This window comes from Morone saxatilis, unplaced genomic scaffold (assembly GCF_004916995.1).
Source record: "Morone saxatilis isolate NCDOM2014 unplaced genomic scaffold, NCSU_SB_2.0 Contig18, whole genome shotgun sequence".
NCBI classification, from domain to species: Eukaryota; Metazoa; Chordata; class Actinopteri; family Moronidae; genus Morone; species Morone saxatilis.
The window spans coordinates 17,743,743-17,750,393 of record NW_023339740.1 but is presented as its reverse complement, the minus strand read 5'-3'; positions in this window follow the sequence as shown (position 1 = coordinate 17,750,393).

The window sequence follows — 6,651 nt, the reverse complement described above, 5'->3', positions numbered from 1 at the left end:
AGAAAAAGAGGGAGGAATAGTAGGAGAGAGGGATGGATTCACTTGAAAGATCCAGCTGTTAGGCCATCCGAACCCTGGGAAAGTCTGATACTGTTTTTAATGTATGGGTGATCACCTCGCCAGCACATCAGCCTGACTTATAAAGCCTCCTAAAAAATGTAGGGAACAGGTGGACGGGGAAGTTTGGCAAAGGGTGAAAGAGGCCGAATGCCAGGTCTATTCTCTCTGCCAACATTATATGTTGCTTTGAACCCCCACCCCCCCTTTTTTTTACCTCCTGCAATGCAATACATCACTTTTATTTTGTTAATTTCACCGCATTCTTTTTTTTAACATCTATTAAACCACAATCCCTTGACACGTTTCTGTCTCCACCTTTAACACGCACAGATTTCTCCACCTTTTATCACATGCTCTATATGTTGTATGCAGTTGTTTGTGTCAGTATAGGCAGGTAGACATGAAAAAAACTCATTCCGAAGCTTTAATGTGGTGCAATGCGGGCAAGGACTGTACAGCAGTGTGTATATTGACTTCTCTGTTTCTGTAATGTTTCATTGAATAAAACAAACAGCCAGCCCCTCAATCCAGTTTTATCCATAACCTCTGAAATGAGACTTTATGTTTCATACAAACGGCATCTCGGTTACATCAATAATCCTGCAAATGAAATCGATTTCCCCTCCCGCTCTTCCAATTCTGATCACAGCTGGGTTCCCCATATGGAGTATTAATGGGGTGGAGCTCCCTGAGCCTGATCTAAAGCTGGAGAATTCTGGGCACACCACAACATCAAATCCCACTGTAATTACCTTCATGCAAACACAGGGGCCCTCTCCAACACAATATGGGTTGAAGATTGGGATTTGTGTGCATTGTTTTTGACGCTGGAATTGATCTTGAAAATTGTTTGGTGCAATTTACCAAGATGCTTAAGAAAATTGAAGAGCACTGACTGTGTGGAATACAAATGTCTTGTTGTGATGAGCACAATATACCAGCTCTATGTGGCTCATCTACATTTTTGACAGCAATGACTTTCTGGTACAATACAACAATAGCTAATCGTTGTATTTTCCATAAATTCAAATTACAGAGATCATGGATCTTGACAATCGCCACTTATCTTTTTACTTAACAAGAAATTCTCCAAATCGAAAATGAAACCAATTTTGCCCATGCAGCGTGCTGGCTAAGCGGCTGGTTCTTCTCAATTAGCTTACATATGTATTTGAGCCCAATTTTGGCACAGCAAATAAAATGCCACTTTGTCACTAGATTATGCTATCTGACATAAGGCTATTGTCTTAATTCCCTTAGGCTGTGGTGGAGAAAAAAATGTTAAACATTCAGAGGGCCAGGCTATATCCTGTCTTACAGACGTCGCTATCCCATCATGCACATCCCAGCCTTCTCTCTCCAGCAGGTGGGGGTGGTCATGCACCACGCAACACGGTTTATGGGTTTAAGTCTGAAATCTACATACTGAAATGACTTCAGCTCTCTTGCACAATGCCAAACTTGCTGGAAGTCTGATGAGTTTATTTCATCAATTCCAGAAATGCTGCAGAGAGAGAGAGAGAGTGAGAGAGAGAGAGAGGAGGGAGAGAGATGGACAGACAGAGAAAGAGAGATGGACAGAGTGAGTGGAGAGAGTCTATTTCTACATACAATAGCCTATGTCCATCATCCTCTGAGTACGTGTGTGTGTGTGTGTATATGTGCACTTATATCCCCTCTGCATACATAGATGTGTGGAAGTAAGTTTGATGTGGATCCTCTCTGCCCTCTGAGTAGCACAGTGACTGCTGTCCATCTGCTCCAGGGTCTCAGGTGTGTGTTATCTCTTCCTGTGCCTCTGGGAACTTTCAACAGATATGCCAGTCAGCTTGGGCTGAACTGCTCTTGTAAATTACTCACTAAACAGCCCTGCCCTGGATTCTGCATTCGGGGGAAAATCAATTATTTGACCCCCCCTTACATTTCACAGTCCATTTTCAGCATGCTGGGGCCAATTACACCCAGCAGAAAGACTACTCTTTATGTCATTCCCACGATGACCTCCATCTTGCTGCTCCACACGGAGCACTGTTAATGCACCAACTACAAGCACTTGTGCCACGAAGGAGCGTGCTAATGCACTGGTTACCCACACTTTAGCCACACCAAGCACACAAATACAGCAGCTGAGAGGCAGTACCACAGCCGTACACAGCCAGCTGTAGTGTCTCTCAACTGGGAGGTGATCATCCCGTGTCCAGTGCACTGAGAGAACGCCACTGACGGTTTGACAGCCCTAATGAAAGCTGATTACCAGGAGGCATCTATTAATTTGTCCTTAATCATGACAAAGAGAGTCTGTGGCTAACAGCTGTGAAATGGCAGCCGCCGTGCGGAAATGAGGCTCAGGGAAAGGCCGGGGACAAGGGGTTAGGCCCTGCGCTGTCATTAACTGTCTGCCATTGTGTGTGCTCGCTCAGAGCTTAGCTACAGGTAACTCAATAAGATAACACAGACTGCGCTCTGCCCTGGTCTTTGTGAAAAGCTATTGCTGTGAATCCTGGGCGGCTGAGCAAAGAATGGGAGGATATTGGTTTGCATGCTCCGAGCAGGAGTTCTTATGATCCAGGTGAGAAGCTGACAGTAACAGGTTTAAGCTCTGTTCCTTCATCTGCTGGAAGGGTGCTGAGGGAAAAGTCAATCACAGACTGAACAGGTTGCTGAATAAGGAACTGAGCAGGCTTTTCAAAGAGACACAGTGCAACAAATGCTCAATCAACCGCTAATTTTAGATTTTCAGAATATGAAGACATAAATGACAAATCTTTCTTGTGTGTGTGGAAATTGACCAAAAATAAAGCAAGAATAAATACTGACTCCAATATACACAGATTTCATGCAGGGAGGGCACATCATAATGAAATCATCATATTTGAATATTTACAGCTGTGTCAAATCCTTGATGAAGCTGCTTTGGCGGATTGGTGGGGTGATGTTCAGAGGAGGAGCCCCCTCATATAAGTCTAAATGATCTGCCTGGCTGGAGTGGCTAATATGGTTTATAGGACCCTAAGGAAGCATTGGGAGGGGAGATAATTATAGTGGCTGTCACAAGGTCTGTGATATAACAACACCACACAGTATTTAAATCATACAGTGATTCATCCTGAGACTAATGATCTTTGAATATCTAAGCACAATAACTGAAACACATGCTTTTGAGTGTAAAACAACACCACACCCCATCATTAAACACACACACACACACCAGAAGACGACTGGAAGTCCTCCTGCTAACAGTGTGACTTACCTGTACATAATACCTGTCAGCACCTGTAAAACATGTCGTTGCTATATTTCCTTACTGGGAAAAAATAAAAACTGCAAACTTCCACTTTCTCTCTTAGGCCTAAACTATATTAATTCAAAGTCAAAGGTTATATGAATGAGATTTAAAACAATATTATTGTTTATATAGGAAACAACTATTTGCCATGTAAAGAGAATAGCGTCTGTCTTGCATGAGAGCCCCTCAGCGTGCGACTGAGGTTCAAGGTTACTTTACTTGTTCCCATAAATATATAAAAACAACAAACAACTCAAACAAAAGACAAACATGATAAATGATAAAGGATGAAGATAAAAGATAAAAGTGCTCCAGGCTCTAAAAATCAGGAAGAAAAAATCACTCAAGTAACCATGTTTCTACAACGTGTTGATCTGAAAGATAGCTGCTGGAGCAAAGCTATTTTTTATGTCATAACGCGTGAAAGTGTGGTGTTGTTTTTCTCTTCTACGCCGATGGATTAAGGGTTTATTTCAATTGTTGGAACACTGGAAAAGCTAACAATGACGCTTTTGATGAGTTTTATTTTGTTCCTGTCGTCTTTGAATGAAATTCCGATCATCTATGAGGTAAAATGACCCTTTGTGTCTATGGAGTCTGGTGGTGAGTGAGAGCAATTTCTGTTTTGGCGTGGCTGCCATTTAAGCCCGTAAAATATTTTTACATCTAACTTGGTGATTTAGAGGTTTATTTTGACCAAGCCAGCATTTTTGATTGTTGCTGTTTTTGTGAGTGCTATTATAATAATATATAATATTATATGTGAGGTAAAATTGTGTCCTTTTGGTAGTAATAAATAAGATAAATATAACCACTAAAATTCTTGTTGTGCCACTTTGTGTGTTTTTGTATCAGACATACTGTTGACTCCAGAGAAGGTCAAACAGAAATATATTGCTCTTGTCTGATCCACAGACCCACTGGGATTCCTCTTGATGTGGGATCAGACTCACCAGCAGTAGGATGTTAGTTCATCATTCAAACGATGGTTACTGGGCCTTATTTGAAAACATCAAATGGAAATGGACTGGGTGATTTTCTGTTTTCATTTCTTTCTGCGGTTAGCTGGACCACTGGGCACTTAGCTTGACCAAATGTCCATGCATCACTAATGTTAAATAATCTGAATAATCCATTTAATTAGTGTACTACAACACAGGCAGATGTGTGCAGTGATGTTAAATCTGTTCTGCTCTGGAAGACGTTTGGTCTTAAATTGTTCCTGTTCTTGATTACCGTTGCCTTTTTCTGCTTCGTGTCCAATCACAACAACCCGATAGGTTTTGACCAGTTGGGTTGGGTGTATAAGGAATTGATCTGACACCAGTGCAGGAATGTGTAGAACTACCAATGATATCTTTGTGAAATTCCCCCTGGTGTTCCTCCTTTTCAACATGAATGGCAGTGAGTGGTGTTTAGTTTAAAAAAACTCACTTTTTGAGATCCATTCATTTGTAATACAATTTTACGGTTAGGATTGTGTGAAATGATGAATTTTGATTATGTACATCGTGACACACCACAGTGGGACGTTTGTGTTGTGTCGCTGCAAACCTTATTAAATCTCTTATTCTGTCAGGGTTTAAGTTTAATTTTCAGAATAGACATGTATACATTGTGTAGATGCTATGTAATATCATTATTCATATTATACATATGAATTCTCTGCTCCCGACCCAAAACATTCATTATGATTGGGGGAAAGACTGCAGGGCTTGGATGCAACATGACAAACAAGGCAGAACATTTCGTTTGGCTTCGTACGAATTAATCAGTGGAAATGGGCAGACATGTAGAGCAAACAGTCATTTAAGACTCTGCTGAGACACTGATGGAAACCATGATTCAATTAGATACTGAGCTCTTAAAGATGCAACAAGTCTTTTAGCTCAGGAGGGAGGACAACAACCCCAGCTAGCTTTAACAGAAACCCACAACTGATTTACACTCTCAAAGCTCCTGTAGACAGGTTAAATTATTTGATAGAGAGAGATAACAGTTGCAAGAAAAAATTAAAATAAATGGGAGATATTGTGTATTCAGGTGAAAATAGTAAAATCGCACCAATGTGCTACTGTGTTTATATTTAATTCTCTAAATCCTTGAATAAACGTGGGACTCCACATGTGTAAAATACAGCCTCAGTACCTCAAAACTACTTTAGTTTATTGTTAAGCACATCTTGCTGCTCATTTGCATTGCATCAGAAACTGGCATTAACCCCGTATGACCATATAAAGGATCTCTCTGTAACATAAAATATTCAAACATCAGATTTTATGTGCTACAATATAAAAATGTATCATTATATTTAGCTTTTATTGAGAAGAGTATATCTATCTGATTTAAATCGCATAACATCCACATGAAACATTCAGGATTCCAGAGAAATTGTTGCCGTTGCTTTAAATGGCAGTTGTATTGAGTCCAAGACATTAGGCGCTGTTACTGTGGGAGCTTTATTATTCCCTCTCCTACCAAGTAAACTTTGAGCCTGCATTTGGCTATTAATCAGGCAAAAGCGTTCTTAGTCCTTAAGTGCCTATTTGCATATCCTATAAAGCGGTGGCTGAATGTACGTGATCAAGTGACACATTTTAGCGGTAAAGGGGAACTCATATCTCAAGTAAAACAACACAAAGTAGATTTTTAGTGTTTTCATGATTAAAATTCAGGTGTCTTTCTAAGAGTCAGTCGATGTTTTATTAGCATTTGATTATTACACACTTTGTATTTGACTGCGTTGAAGAGACTTGAATGATGGAATGCAGCCCAGTGAGGTTTTCTGTATTTTTGTTTGGCATTTGGTGGGTGTTGTCAGTTTGGGTTGGGGGCAGCAGGGAGTTGAGAGGCACCGTGAGCCTCATGCTGAGTCCCCTGGTGCTGCCCCCTCTCATCTATGAGAAGAGTCTCTTCTCCCCTGCTAAGTTTGCAAAGTCCAATTTTCAGCTAATATGGAGGTCGCAACAGCAGGCGCAGAGGGCGTAGTAGGACATAATGGCTATGGGATTGTAAATATTGGTTTTAGAGAGACACAATTGGAGGGCAAGCGGAGAGAAATTTCCATAGAGTATGTGCTAGCACCATTGGAGGCCTTGGTGCGGCAGAATAGATTTTCCATTCTAGTGTGTCACATTAGATTTTCGGAGGTGCTCAGTGGCAGGTACATGTCATTAGTAACACTTTAGCACAGTAATGAACCTTTTTATTTATCCGGTGCTTCTCTCATGAATGAATAAGGAGCTGCTCCCCAACTGTGCCCATCCGTGAGGAGCAGACAGAGGAGGCAGAGAGAGGGGGGGGGG